The following is a 15,448-nucleotide window of genomic DNA, read 5'->3' as shown; positions in this document are numbered from 1 at the left end:
CAGCAGCAGCAGCAGCAGCTCAGAGAGGCGAGAGCAATTACCAATCAACGGTGCTATTGATTAGGCGACTTTGTGAATCGGAGCCAGCGGCCGCAGCACATTAACTGCTTTATTCGAGCGCAGTCGTCGAAATGGCCGATGTCGGCGGCAACGGCGGTACATGCACAAAAGTGGAGCATTCAAAGGGGATTAAACTGCAGCCAGCGAATGAGTGACTGGCCGGCTGTAAAAGCAATGCCGGGCCGCACCCATAAAAAGCATCATACGATTTGAATTGCCGCCTCTCCATTATGCAATTACTATAAATATCATCGGAGCAGCCGCCACCGTGTGTGTGTGTGTGTGTGTGTGTATGGCGGGCATTTATTTATTTACCAAGCGATCCGCGCTGGTGATAAGCGAAATTAATTTATGGCACTGCCCGAGAGCATGCACGCCGTAAATAAGGCGCACCAGCCTTAATTACTTTTGCCGTTTTGGCCGGAAATTTTTTGCACAAGTATTTGCGTGTCGGGACTTTATGGTCGAATGGTCTCTAACCGTCAGTGCCAGGCCCATTAGGGAGCGGATCATTTTTCTCTGGAAACATATATTATAACTGCACGAAGACCATTTCGAGTGATGTCAATTAAATTAAAACCCTCAATTTTTCACTTCCAAAAACTGATCCATTAGTAAATTTGAAACAAATTTGTTTTATTACATTAAAATTCGAAGGAAAAGAGTGAAACGTAAACATTAAAACAGTTTTTTTTTTCAAAAATAGCCTCTCATTTTCATTAAAGTTTTTGAAAGAATTAAAACAGTGTAAGTGACTTTTCCACGAGACAATAGAATATGAAACATAATTTTTTTCTATGTTATTAATAATTTTTTCGGAATTTCTCGATCGATTATAATATGCAGTTTGTCAGATTAGACGTTTTAAAAATTCATTCTTCAGAGGGCCTTGCAACAGTTAAAATCTTGCCAATTTTCTAAAAAAACGTGCAACGCTTGACCATGTATTTCCTTGGCATATTTCGAGTCCTCTCATCGAGATCTATCCAACAGTATAGGACATCGTTCGGGGAAGCTCTTTTGTAGTGAAATATAATCTAATTTCAAGTATGTAGAAATTCTCCTTACCAAATTTTGCTTTCAATTTTCTCAAAATTTTAAAGCGGCAAATTATGTCTGCTACCGCAGCTTCCACTGAACCCTCAAGGATTAGTTAGCTCATGCATTGGCAACAAGGTTTGTCATATCAAGCCTCTTCAAATAGAGATTTCTGTGGGGAAAAAACCAGATGGACTAACCACAAACCCTATCAGCCACGGAACTGCTAACAATATGTAAAACGCTCATCAGAGAGAGAGGAATCCGTCCAAATGGTGGTTATGCACGTCGCTTCTCATTGCGGACGAGCAGGTTGCATAGTTACACATGCAGCAGGAGGTTAGCCAGAGATTCGAAAACAACAATTAAAAATAGGTCATACAAGGCTGCAGCACTGTTCTGTTTGCGGTTCGAATTTCCCTGCAGAATTAATTTGTATCAAAGGGGCAGCGTGACCGCCAACTGTGTAATCGCGGAGAGTTGAAGCGTGCGTTTCATAGAAATGAAAGCAACCATTAAAAGTGCCGAGTGAGCAACCGCATAAAAGGTACCATTATGAGCAAAATTTTATTGTAATTTTATTGTCAAGTGCACTAAAGTTGACGTGGTTCGTTAAAATAGCGGATGAAAATGTCAAGTGTACTCGTTTATGTCTCATTCAAGCTACGAGCATGCACGCATTATGTGGATATTTAATTCAACCACCTGCTCTGCTCGACCGAGCATTAAAAATCTAAATTTTCTGCACGGAGACGTCAAGTGTCAAACTGTGCATTGTTGGACTGACCATGACGGTAGAAATTGAAAAAAAAAACAGAAAAATACTTTTAAAGAGGAATGATACTGCAAAAGCCTGGAAAATGCTTGTTGCCATTGCATTAACTCATCCCTTAGGATCCAGTTAAAGCCTAAATTGACCTAACAATAAGAAGCATTGTAATTTTTTGAGAAAATTGGCTGGAAAGTTACCGTGCTTTTCAAATGGCAATGGCTGTCTCCTTATTTGAAATCCGATTTAATTTCAAAACCAAGAGTTTCCCCAATAAGTCGCATACACCGTTGGACAGATCTCGACGAGAGGAATCGGAATATGCCAAGAAAATATGTTCGAGCACTGTAAATTTTGGAGAAAATTGTCACAATTTGAATTTTTATTGTAGAAAGGTCATTTTTTTATTATTGCAAATTGTTGAACGAATTGTTTATCGGTCAATTGTTTAAGGCATCCAACAATTTAAATAATTTTCAATTGTTGCCCAGTATCATTCCACTTTAACTGATACTCAATCGTGATTTCTCTATTGTAAACTGTAAAGTTTCCGCAAACAATAGACTCAGAGAAACACTACCACTACTGATCAAAGCCAACAATACAAAAATGTTCTTTATTGTTGGTCTATAAAGCACGACTTCTGTAAATAATAATGTCAATTTTTTCTGATGATTATTCAAATTTTTACAGTCGAATAATTCTTGTAATATTATTTGGATTCGGATTGACGTTGGAATTTAATTTCGAACATAGGAACATTTGCATTCACCTCTTGACGTAACTCATATGCGTTTGAAATGCTCACATTCCTTATTCAGGATTCAGAACTGACTGAGACGCGCTAACAAGTTCATTTGGGTGAGCTGTAGCATTAAAACACTTGAAGTAGACGTGCACACGACGCGCGGCATAGTTCACAAAGAGAGGAATTGAAAATATTCGCCGTCCGTCACGCTTGCATAAATCCGGCAAGTCTGCAGCTCTCTTTTTGCGCCGGCCGTTTCATCTAAATCAGTTAGCAGGTCGGTCTGTGGATTCAGCGGAAAACGGCACCTCAGGACAGTAATTAATTTGAAAGTGCTTTACGTACGCGAGGCCTGAGTTGGGTGTAGCTGCACTTTGTAATTGAAAAGACCGACCGAGTCCGTGCGGCTACCTCTATATGTGCTGATGGAGCGACGGCCTTATTGAAATTATTCAGAAACGTGCCGCATGCTGTTGCACACATACGCCGGACGGACGCCCTTACAAACTCGTACGAGGGCTGGTCATGCATTTCGTTCACGTGAAATGCTGCAATTGCCCGCGAATATATGACGTGCTGAAAGGACTTTCGTACGCTTTGAACGCGGGTTTTTAATTGGGAAAATGACATTGGTACGGAAAGGATTGAACATTTTTGACCTAGTTTTTTAATGGTTTAACATTGAAGGCAATTATCTAACATTTTTTTTCTCAAATCAAATTTATAAACATAATGTAATGTAATAATTATATTTAATTATAATACAAAAATTTAATGAAATTACCCGCGTATGTGTTTACTTTCCTCATTTTCTCAAACAAACAGGCTCAAAAAATTTAATTGGTAAAAAGAATTTAATTTGGTAAAATTGCAAGGAATGCACCGCAAATATAGACAAAGCTTAAAGGTGTTAACTTTGCTTTGCAAGCAATTGAGACGATTATTGGTGGTTTTTTTAGTATTTTCTGTGGCACGAGTCTTTAAGTTGCAAGATTTGCGCTCAGTTGGCGTCCAATGAGAAATCAGGCGCACTAATCGATCGTCTTAAAATTCTAATCCTAGAAACGGGGGTTGAAGGAATGATACTGGACAGATTTTGTCGTTAAACTGGAAATTCAGTCCAGGTTAGAGAAAGAGAAAAAGATCTCATCAGTGCGGTGGGCTCGAAAAAAAAAATAACAAAGAGTCTGGCTGTGCGGGCGAGATTGTTCATTGTGCCGCTACAAATGACGGGCCGGATTTCACTGCTTTTTAAAGCTGCGGGACAAATTTTGAAATAATAACGCACGCACGCAGAGGGAAAGAAAGGGAGGCACAATGCTCTCGCGTTGTTGTTTTTATTTCGTCGCTATGCTCCTTCTCGCAAAGGGCTGCTTTGTCTTTGTGTCATTTGGGTACTTGCAATTTTGTTTTCACTACATCCACACGTCTGCAAACATGGAAACACACAGAAGCAGACAGACAGACAGCGCATAATGCTCGCAGATGAAAAACAGCGGCAGACCCATTCAAGTGAGAGACGCATTTGCAGCAAATGTTGCGAAAAATAATGCCGCTCGCGGGCGAGAAACGCTGCGGCGCCGAGGATTTTCATCCGATTTCGGTCGAATAAAAATTCGCGTTCGTACGGCTCGAAAACGGGGATGACCAGGTATTATCGCGCATACAAAAAGAGCGAAGCGATTCTGCAGCAGGAGGACATTTCCAGGGCGCGGCAAAAACCGAGAACCGACGTTGAAAATGGCTGGCTGTTTTTATTTTTCCGCCTGCTGCTTATTGATGGCGGAAATGAGCCGCCGCTCAGCAGGTGCTGCGCCGCAAAAAAACCAGAGAGACGGCGCGGCGACAATCGAGGTCGGCAACGGTAAAAAATTCAACACCGCACCACTCCTCTCGTTCTAACCAACAGATTTCAAGCATAGTCCATTGCCCTCCTGAAGCTTTTTTCTTCTTGCTGACGTTTAATTGAATCAGGATATTTTTATGCATAGAAAAATCAGAATAATCCTTGTGAGGGCTGCCCATTTGTTTTTTTCTGTATTAAAGTTCAGTTTAAATAAATGAGCACGAATCATAAAATACGAAGCAATTTTTCACCATCACAAAATTGACTGAAAACCAGTCTTTCAACAACCTTTTACAAAATCTGTTTATTGGATAAAACTGTCCCTGTAATAATTTAATTGGAGAAAAAATGTTCTATATTATTTTGATGAAGCTATACAACTTGTTTTATATGATCTGCTGATTAATAATAATTTTTTTCTTTCTAATTAATCTAGAGAATTTTTTATAAATTTAAATAATTCTAATTATTGACTTTTTTCTTCCTGATATTTATTGTTACCAGAAAAATAGTATAATTTCACCCATGTCCATGAAACCATCTTAAAAACAAATGTATTATAATATTATAACACACAGTGGCCAGAAATAATTATTGTCAATTAATTGTATTAAACATTTAAAATATTTAAAACGCAAGCTACAAAAAATTGCTGTTCTGCTAGTGCCGGCGGGAGGCCGATTTAAATTATGCAGCACTTTGGCGCAAAAATTCGTGCCGCAAAGAGAATTCCACTTTGGCGCGGGCGGCAGCGGCACTCGCTCGCCAGCCAGAAATATGCATCGGTGTCTGGAGGGCCGGGAGAGAGCCACAGGAGGCGGTTGGCAGCCGAGGCTTCGTGGGGTGGCTGCGAGGCCGACCTGAGGCGACTCGTGTTGAAAGTAAGAGATTGCAACACTCCCGAGACATGCTTCTTCACTTCAGATTGCCTGCCTGGGAAAAAAAAGGAAGAGGCAACTGTTGACAGCTTTACTTATTCTCGCCCAGTGCTGCTGGAGAAAAAAGCTGGCGGAAAAAGTAGCTGCAGCGGCACAAAAGAAAAAGTGAAATCATGGGCGTCGTGGGAGTCGTTCCGGCCTCCTCGCGCACTCCTCCGCTCGGCTAATTGAATTTTTTTATTATCATTTCCTGCCAACAGCCGAATTAATTAGGCCGATAACGTTGATGCCCTCTTATTAAAAACTTATTCAAAGTGGTGTGAAAAGAGGAAGAAATTAAATTTAAAAAAAACCTACCAGCAGAGAGATCTTACTTTCAGTTTAAGCTAACACCTCTAAAAAATTGTTTGCAAATTGACATGTTGTAAGCGATAAATGGCAGATGGTCCAGGTTTTCTTATTTTCAAAAATTACTGAAACTCACCAATGCATTCAGCAAGGCGAGTAGAAAAAATCACAATCATGAAAGCAATTTAAAATATTTCTAAATGAAAATGTATTTCTTTTTTGCTGTTTTTCCGTTTGAAAATTCGATTGTTAAAAAATGCTATTTATCTTCTCAAATCGGAGTTTTTTAGTCGTAAATGATCGTTTTGGAGGCAAGCATTGGCGCACAAAAATCAAGAACTTTCTCTTCATATTGCCTTTAATCAGGATTTCGAGATGGAGAGCAAACAAATTGTGTCATCCCTAGCCGAAATATTGATGTTCGCGCTTTTGTGAAGCGTGTGATTCAAACGCGGAGCAAGCGTCCGTTCCTTTACGCAGACTTTACAGCTTTCTTGTTATTTTTAGCGCGGGCCCTACGCAATGCTTTATGACCTGCTTCCTAATGTGTGCGCCTTATTTCCACTGTAAAGGCGCACGACGACGTCGCTTTTATGATTTCCTTTGCCTCCACTGAGGAGCCGCACGCGGCCGAGATTGCCGCAAAATATTTCTTCAAAAAACTCTGCTCTCACATATTCGGCCTTGAAACCAAAAGGAACGGGAAAGGCAATTTGCTTTAATTTACCTTCAAACATCTGGTGTTTGCTTAATTTGCTTTTTTTACTTTCAATTAGAAAATCCGCAGAGTCAAAAAGAATAAAACAGGGAAACTGGTGTGGTTTTTTGCCAAAAAATAAAAAAATTCTCGTGGGATAAAGTTGTTTCAAATTCAAAATTAGGTGGAATTTCTATATTTCTAAACCCAAAGTTGTTGTTGATAAGTTTTCCAGGCAGAAAAATATTTGTTCGTGTACTCATGACTATTTATAGTCGTTTTTAGTGCAAAAAATTTATATTTGTCCATTCAAAAAATTAGTTCTTTCAGAGTATTTATTTTTAGAAAGTAATATAATGTTTATTTGAACGTCCAATCTCAAAAACCGTGAATACCGGAAAATTTCCCATTAAAATTCAAACTTTGAAGGATGAAATTAAGAAAAAATTAGTAGGTGTGCTTTCTTAGAACTAGAAAGGGTTTCCATCTCAATGTTTTAGAGGAGAGAATTTAAGAAAAATAAAATCTTCAAGAAATTTAAACAAATAACGCTTTGAAATTCTGTACTGATAAATCTCCCAGCTTTTACTATATTTCTCTAACAATAAGAAACATTCTAAAATTGACTGACTGTTTCGCATAAAAATCTGTGTAGCATATCACTTCACTATATCTATTTGTAAAACACCAAGCGGAGTTTAATCAAAAGTTGTACGTCACGGAGCCAGAAACGGACTGATTGAGTGTTGGGGGAGCAGAGCCGAAATTGTAATTCAGACGGGTGATATCATCTATGATTTAAATACTCATCGGCGTCGCTTCTTCTGGTCCAATCTCAGCGAGTCGTCAAACAAAAGGGTGCGAATAAGTTTGGCCCCCAATTCCAGCCGTTTAATGCATTTATTATGACTTGTTTGCCGAGTCCGCCGGAGGGAGGGATGAAAGCGGGTCTCCAATAATAAAATTGTCAATTTCGGCGGCTTGATTAAAAGAGAGAGTGTGTTTGGCCAAGACTCGATGCCGGGGCCTGCCTTTTTAATATCGCGGGTCATCACATTAAGGGTCGGCCGGCCACTTACTTATTCAGATGAGACCCGTGCGCGCTTTATTTACCTAGAGCCGCCTCCGATGCCGCCGCCGCCGCCGCACAAGGGGGAGCCTGCGGATGCAGATAAACTAATGAAGCGGCCAATCACGCACGCTCTCTCCACGCACGCATCAGCCCCGAAATGTAATCAGCAGCGCTTTCTCTCCGCATTTCCTTCTCAATTCCTGCCGAGGAGATGAGCAAGACGCAGCGGCGGCCCTCGCTCCCAGGCCTATCCATCAAGCTGGAATTTGATTTCATGCAAATCAGCCGTGCCAGCCCGACATGGAAATATGCAGCCACTCCCAGCTTCCCAACTGCACTTTTTACTCCCAACTGCACACTCTCCGAATGAAAGGACAAGTTGTCCCAGTTCCAATACGACATTTAAAGTAGATCGATAATCTGCGGCTCTAATATTAAATAATTTTTACTTTTACTTCATCTGATTTATTAAGGTTTTGGAATTTGATATGAATGAATTTATATTAAATTCCAAAACCTGAATAAATTTATTCATACATTCATTTGGAATTTAATAACGTTAACTCTATTTCATTTCTGTTCCTCTGATTTACTCAAATACACCTAAAGAATACGAATCAGGTAATTTTTAGACTCTTCATGTGAAGCTGTTCGTTTTTTCTTCCGTGGAACAAAAACTTCAATGCAACACCATTTTGCAACCAATTAAACTACAACAGAGTGTCTTATCAGCCTTATCGTGAGCAAGCATTCCCTGCGAGTCGAGTGAAACACATCACACGACTGATGAGAGCTTCGTCTTTGTAGTTAGTTCAAGAGTCTCAGCAGCGATTAATAAGCAGTAATAAATCGCCACGGCGATAAAATTGTAACGAACGGGAAGAAAAAGTATAACTTGTTAAGAAGGGAATGTGAATCGTGATACAAACATTCTTTCACTCTTCATTGAATATATGAAAAATGAAGATGTGGCATGCGAGAGTCCAGGCGAATTTCCTCTCTTTTTTCCCTCTCCCTTTGGCTACATCTCGTGGGTCGTCGTTCGGGCTGGGGTATAAATTTTGTATTCGCATATTTTTGTCTTTCCCACGGGAATTTTCTTCTTTTTTCCGCTTGCCGCTCGTTCCTTGTGAAAGTATATTGTGTATTTTGCGTTCTCGTGTTGAACAAACGTCCCGAAGAGGAAAGAAATGGTGGCCTGTGCACCTCAAAGAGAGGTTTCCGATGACAAACTTAAATTTAGTTGGTTTATGGTTGATCATAATTAAAAAAAAATCATAAACAAAATTGTTTTGAATTTACCAAAAAAGAGAATTATTTTATTTATTAAGAGTTTCAAATTTTGAAATAAAAATATTTATTTGGAGTTAGCTTCCTGTGAAGATCGTCTTAAGAAAACATTTTCAGCTATAGACTCGAATCTTTGTCGACCTCCAAGAACGCGAAGCTCCTTTTAAGGACGAGTGCAGCGAACAAGGAGAACACGGCTGCTGCTGTTGATGCCTGCGGGATGATTTACAAAGCAACCAAAATTTACAACTCTTCTGCTACTCCTGCTGGTGTGGAGAGGATGGAGAATGCACAGGCCTGAATTTCTCGCGAGTGATTTATACCGAGAAGTGTGTTGTTTCTTTGTGACAGCGAGCAAAAAATTTATTGCCCCACTTTTATTGATTAAATGAAAAATTATCTGCGAGTGAGACTCTCTCCATTGCTTGCTTTCCGCTCCTGGAACTTATACCCGATATGCTATTTTTCTATATTTACGAGCGAAGTCTTACTAATGGAAAAGAGCGGTGTTACCTTTCAAGCAATTAACAGTGGAAGCAGCCTTTAAATGCAATGGAAAATATGGCGAGGAGTGCATTGGGCATTCAAGAATTTTTCCAAAAAGGAATATAAATTGGACAGGTAGTGAAATATTTTTAAAAATTCAACAGAAAACCTGATCATAATATTACTTAATTTTCTTGCTCACTCTAATTTAAAAATAAGTTTTTTAATCGAAATTAAACTGCAGGATAGCACGTAGTTTCTATTTATTATTTTAAAAGTCAACTAGTGTTGTTTTAAAGGGTTCAAATTCACATTTTTGCATCATTTTAAAGAAAATTTTCATTGTGTGCAGGATTTTTTTAATCGAAAAACAACATTTTGACAGTTAAACCTGGGAATGTTTCAGACATTTCAAGCTCTTTTTAGTAGCAGTTAAGTTTAAACTGCCATTTTTATGAATCATTCCTTGTTCTATATTGAGGCTCTCACGTTTTGGAGCTTCTAGGAAAAGATCAGACAGTTGCATGGTGACATTTCGATAGTTTTTGGTTGCCAATTATTCCTAGAACGCTTAATAATAATCATTTAAATCGTCAAGTGTACATAAACAATCGTGTTTGCCAAAAAACTTAAAACTCCCGTCGTTTCGTCGAATAATTTCTAATTTTACTACATGCAGTCATCAATTTTGAGAGTCGCACATACAGTAATTTGTCAAGTTAATTTAAATTCAAAACACACACACAGGAATTGAATGACTGTTTCTCACCAGTTTGTCGGAATGCAATCAGCGCGAGATGAGCTGCTTTCTTGATTAAGTGAGCCGGGCCGTGGTCGACGTGTCGGATAAGCGCGGGTGGTAATTAATTCCACCACCCAGATAGGATAAGGAAGCGACGCAATTACCGTCAGGCAAATTGCCGCAACTCCCAAATTGCTTGGCAGAGCACCAAGTCAGCGAGACCGAGACCAAGAGCAGCGCACCAGCAGATGATCATAACATAAAAGTCCATGCCGGTGAAAAATAGTTTCACTTGCCGCACGCCACTTTAATCCTCTTACGGCCACACGCCACCTGTACCTGAAAATGAATGCGCTCCTCTTATTGCAACATGTGCTAAAAAAGCGATAACCAGCGGTTTTATGTTCGTGACGAAGCATTTTGAACAGGATAAATATTGGATTAGATTCTTTTAACAAATTTACCATCACATTTTATTAATTCGTTTCAAAGTGATTCTGTAGCCCTTTTCCAGTTACTTGGGTATATTTTTGTCTTGAAACTGCATCATTGATAATTCTAAATTGTTCCTCTTAGTGGTACAATTTATACTATCAAGAGTGGGAGCGGAAAAGATAGGTAAAGGTCAAAAATTGGAGGCGCCGGGAATCGAACCCGGATCAATAGATCATAAGACTATTACTTTGCCATTAAGCTACGCCCCCGTGCTAATTAATGCCCCTGGAAGCTTAAAATCGCAATTTATTGTAATGCAATTTTTTTCCTAGCAAAACGGAGCAATTTTTGGTGAAATTAGAAGTCCTTGACTTCATTAGGGGCATCATACTGAAATTTCTATCCTGAACCTAACACAAAGGTCAAAAATGCAATTAAATTCGCAAAAAATAAACAATATTAATACTTAAAAAATATTTCAACATATTATTACTTAATATGTATTTTTTATTTTTACATTTATTTTATTTTAAACCTAATAAAATTATATTTTATATTTTAAATTTATTAATTTCATGTATTTCATCTTTTCTTTAATGCTATTTAAAATGTATTGTGTTGTATTGTCAAGAAATTGAAAATATATATGTTTATTTTGTTTTGTCACTTCACTATTATTTAATAATTATTTAAATTTACATCATTTCCCATTATCTTTTACTATTTGCAAAGATAATGTATCTCTGTTGGGGCGTTTATCGTAACTGCATTATTATTTCAAAGTTTGAGAAACCTTATCCATCCATGTTAGCAGGAACTTAGGAGTACTCCTTTTCAAGCCACGCGTCAGACGCATCAGTTTGTAAATACAGAAAATCTACCTCTATCAAAAATAAAATGTGCAATTTAAGCTACAATATGAAGTAACACATTTCATTGCCCCGAACCCCGATAAATAAAGCCGAAAAGAATTTCATGAGAAGATCCCATCTCATTGTGTGCACGTGTGCAACGGCATTCACTATACTTTCTCCTTTGTAGGAGACTTAAAAGCGAAAAAAACGAGCGTTGGATAAAGAATCCCCCTTTCATTTTTACCCTCAGCGTTCGCCGGAATGAATCTCCTCTGCTTAAAGTCATTGCGTCTTAAAAAGATAGGGTGGCCCGAAATTGCGTTTATATTTCTGTAACAGTGGCACACTGTGGCTCTGTGGTGTCTGAAATGAAATTCTTTTTGATCTCGGGCTTATGTACACGGACCTATGTAACTGCGTGAGCGGAGGAGAAAGTACGGCAGGCGGAAAAAAAAGCCACGCTCGAAATTGGCTTATCAAGGCTTGAAATGTCTCTCTCCAAGAGCCTAAAATAATCGTTAGCATGCCTCTGGAAATTTCAATTGATTATGATTTTAAAAATCTGTACAATATTCTGATTTCCCTACATATTCTTTTATTGAAATGGAAAAGTATTTTTTTTTCAACACAACTGAGAAAATAGTGATTTTGATTTGTCGCAGCAGTTGCAAATAGAGTTCTGAAAATCAAAATTACGAGAATTAAAGAGGAATGATACTAGAAAAGCCTGGAAAATGCTTGTTGCCAATGCATAAACTCATCCCTTAGGATCCAGTTTAAGCCTAAATTGACCTAAGGAGCGCTGTAATTTTTTGAGAAAATTGGCTGGAAAGTTACCGTGCTTTTCAAATGGTAATGGCTGTCTCCTTACTTGAAATCCGATTTAATTTGAAAACCAAGAGTTTCCCCAATAAGTGGCATACACCGTTGAACAGATCTCGACGAGAGGAATCGGAATATGCCAAGAAAATATGTTCGAGCACTGTAAATTTTGGAGAAAATTGGCAAAATTTGAATTTTTATTGTAGGAAGGTCATTTTTTTATTATTGCAAATTGTTGAACAAATTGTTTATCGATCAATTGTTTAAGGCATCCAACAATTAAAATAATATTCAATTGCTGCCCAGTATCATTCCACTTTAATTTTTGTAACAATTATTAAACATTTCAAATTGTAACTGGTTTGTCTAGTGAACAAAGAGCTCTAGATTATTTTTAAAGACTTATGTATTATGTTGTTTTTAAATCCACCAATTTACGCTGGGGCAGCGGCGATTGCCAGTTACTTCCGACAAAGGATTGAATTTTAATTATTGTTTGAGCTGTAGAGTGATTTTTGCAATTTGCGTTTAATTGTGAGCAGTTACTGGTAATAATTGCCGCTGCCCCAGCGTTATGTAAACCGAATTCACCCTCAATGAACAACAATTTATTTTTTTGGTTGCTCTGTTAATCGATGTGTTTATCAAATTAAAATTTTTCGATCACTGAACTCTGCGTTTAAACTGCAATCATAAAAAGAGACCACGATTTGCTAATAAATATTTGCTTGCCGTTTCCTTTTAGTTCTTTTGAAATAAAAATAAAAAATGTATCTATATCAAAAGGAAGTTTCCACCTCAGAGACGGGAAAAATATCTCATCTGGATCAAAATAAAAGCCGCATTCGGACCCCCCAAATCTCGCCAGCGAGATCAAAATGCAAGTGTCTGCGGCGGTGCAGCGCGAGAGCATTGGAGCGTGCTGGAGAAATGTGTCGAGATGAGAGATGGAGTTGGCACCCTCGGCCGGCGGATTTGCGCCGAGCTAACCATGAAACACGGCTCTAAACACCACGAGGAGACACGCGCACTCTATCATTTCCGGATTAAGTTTTTACCATTCTGCTTTGGTAACTTTCAAAGCGCACACCCTTTCCAGCAGAATGCGTACGCAGGCTCCTTCAAGGAGAAAGAACGCACACTGTTTGTAGTACCTTTTCTTTACTCTTGACTATTACATAGATATCTCCTTCCTTCTGCTAGATTGAAACGCACACCAAAGCCCCTTTGTAAACACGCAGCCCATGCAAAATTCGTCAAAATGTGCTGTTTTGTTGTGACAAGTTGCGCACATATCGTCGGGAATGATGATGCTTTGTGACAAACGCGTTTTTCTCGCTGAGGGGGAGCAAATTGGAAATGATCGGGGGAGCTTGGGAATCAAATTTTAATAGCATTTTTTTACAAAAGCGATTCCAAGACGATCGAACACATAAAACTGTTCATTTCTGCAAGTATTGTAACTGAGGATATAAAAGACAATTTAAATTTTGATTCGAAGCAAATAATAAGAGGCTCTCAATTGATCTTTTAGATATTCATTATAAACATTTTTCCAGAATTTAGTATGCATTTGTTATTTATTTATATTCTTGAAATAGTTTGTCTTATTTTGGTTTAAGGGGTATATTTTAAAATATTATCAAGCAACAAATTATCAAAATATATAATTATATTATTAATGGGGAAATTATACTTAAAAATAGCTACTTCAGTGTTGAAATTGTTAGAACCAATTTTTAAATCAAAATACAAAACGTTTTGACAAGCTTCAGCAAGATTTGGACTTTTCCAGATATGATCTAAATTATATTGGACTAACTGCTCCAGTTCTAGATTTAATAAATACATGTCAGATAATTTTCTTTTAAAGTGGATAAATTATGACAAACAACTCTTAAAATTCATGTAAAAATTGGGAGAGCGCCAAAATTTTCCCTGGTTTAGGTTTAAATTTAAAAGAAATTTGGTTTCAAATTTGCATGCTAGTCAAGCGGTGAATGTTGTCTCGATATGGTAGTCACTTTTATATGAATTCTCAGTACTACTTCGGTCAATTTTGCCTTCAATTGAATTTTTCAGCATCAATCCTCTTAGACTAACTTGATTTGATTGCAGCACATTGTTAAAGTGCTAAAATTTCAACAATTCAAAATAAATTCAATTAATGCCCTGTATAAATTCAATTTCATCTTAAAAACAACTCTTTCTACTTTTTTAAGCTATTATTGAAACATTTTACTCCCTAAAAATTTAATTTGTTGCAGAAAATTTGAAGAAAGAAACAGATAAAACGAAAAATTATCATATTTGGGTGGATATAGTCCAAAATAATTTATTTTACATAGCCTCTAACTGATCAATATTACATCAATTACATCATTCTATCTCATTTGAATGTCCACCTCTTCGTAATATGTTCTAGAAAAATATTATAAAAATACCTAAACCTGCAGCTTAGCCATTTTTTAAGTTTTATTTCTATTAATTGTATATTTCTTGCATGTACGTATTTTTGATGATTTAAATTTTTGATTCAGGCTCGTCCAAAAAGAGATTAGTTGCTTATTGTAAGTTGCTGTCTCTACCCAGTAGGATGCCAATTGAAGCAGCCATTATGCCATTGTGCTGTATTCCGGTCGTACAGACAAAACACAAGATGAGCAAGAGCACTTAATGGAGTCCATGGCAGTGAGTCGCAAATCAAAAATAACGATGCCTGCCTCCCACTGCTGCTCACATATCCTCTGGCACGCCAAGCCATTATCCGACATCCTCCGCGCACGTCTCTTCACGCAAAAACAAACAGAGCAGCGGATGCGTGTAGGAAAGATCAAAAAGAACAAAAGTCACTTGACTGAATAAATTGGATATCGAGTACCAATTATTGTGTCCGCGTGGGCCCCTCCGTCAGATTTTGGCGTTTGCGCGCGCGTCGGCGGCGCGTAATAAGGTACTTTGCTAACTACAAAGGAGCTCCAAGGGCTTCTCTCAGTGTGGTGCGCGAGATTTTTATTTTTCATATCGCGTGCCTCGAGGCCAGCTACATTTTTGCGCGCCATTCAAGAGGAAATAAATATTAGGGAGGCGAAATGAAAAGATCCCGGGCCGACGCCATTGTGCGGTCTGTGGCCGGGCGAAGAAAAGGGCCTGCGCGCATTATTTTTTCCTTTCCCTCTCGCTCTCCGACTCGCACAATGCGTCCGCTTGTCAATAGTGATAAAACTGCAAGTGAGACACAAAAGTTGGCAGCACGAGTCATAATCTAGATGTATGATGGAGCCGCGCAGACGACGAATTAATGAATTATAAAAAGACGGCCAGCTCCCCGAGGGCCTCACGATAACTGCATTATCTGCCGAT

General features: G+C 38.3%; 1 non-coding gene across 1 annotated transcript; it reads right to left on the bottom strand.

Moving 5' to 3' along the window:
* Positions 1-10,607: 10,607 nt before the first annotated feature.
* TRNAI-UAU (transfer RNA isoleucine (anticodon UAU)) lies at positions 10,608-10,678 on the bottom strand. The gene has a single exon. It is a non-coding gene; the product is annotated as a tRNA-Ile (tRNA).
* Positions 10,679-15,448: the final 4,770 nt, after the last annotated feature.

This window comes from Cloeon dipterum, chromosome 4 (genome assembly GCF_949628265.1).
Source record: "Cloeon dipterum chromosome 4, ieCloDipt1.1, whole genome shotgun sequence".
Lineage (NCBI taxonomy): Eukaryota > Metazoa > Arthropoda > Insecta > Ephemeroptera > Baetidae > Cloeon > Cloeon dipterum.
Note: the sequence above shows the minus strand (reverse complement) of the source record. Positions and strands in the feature narration are given on the sequence as shown.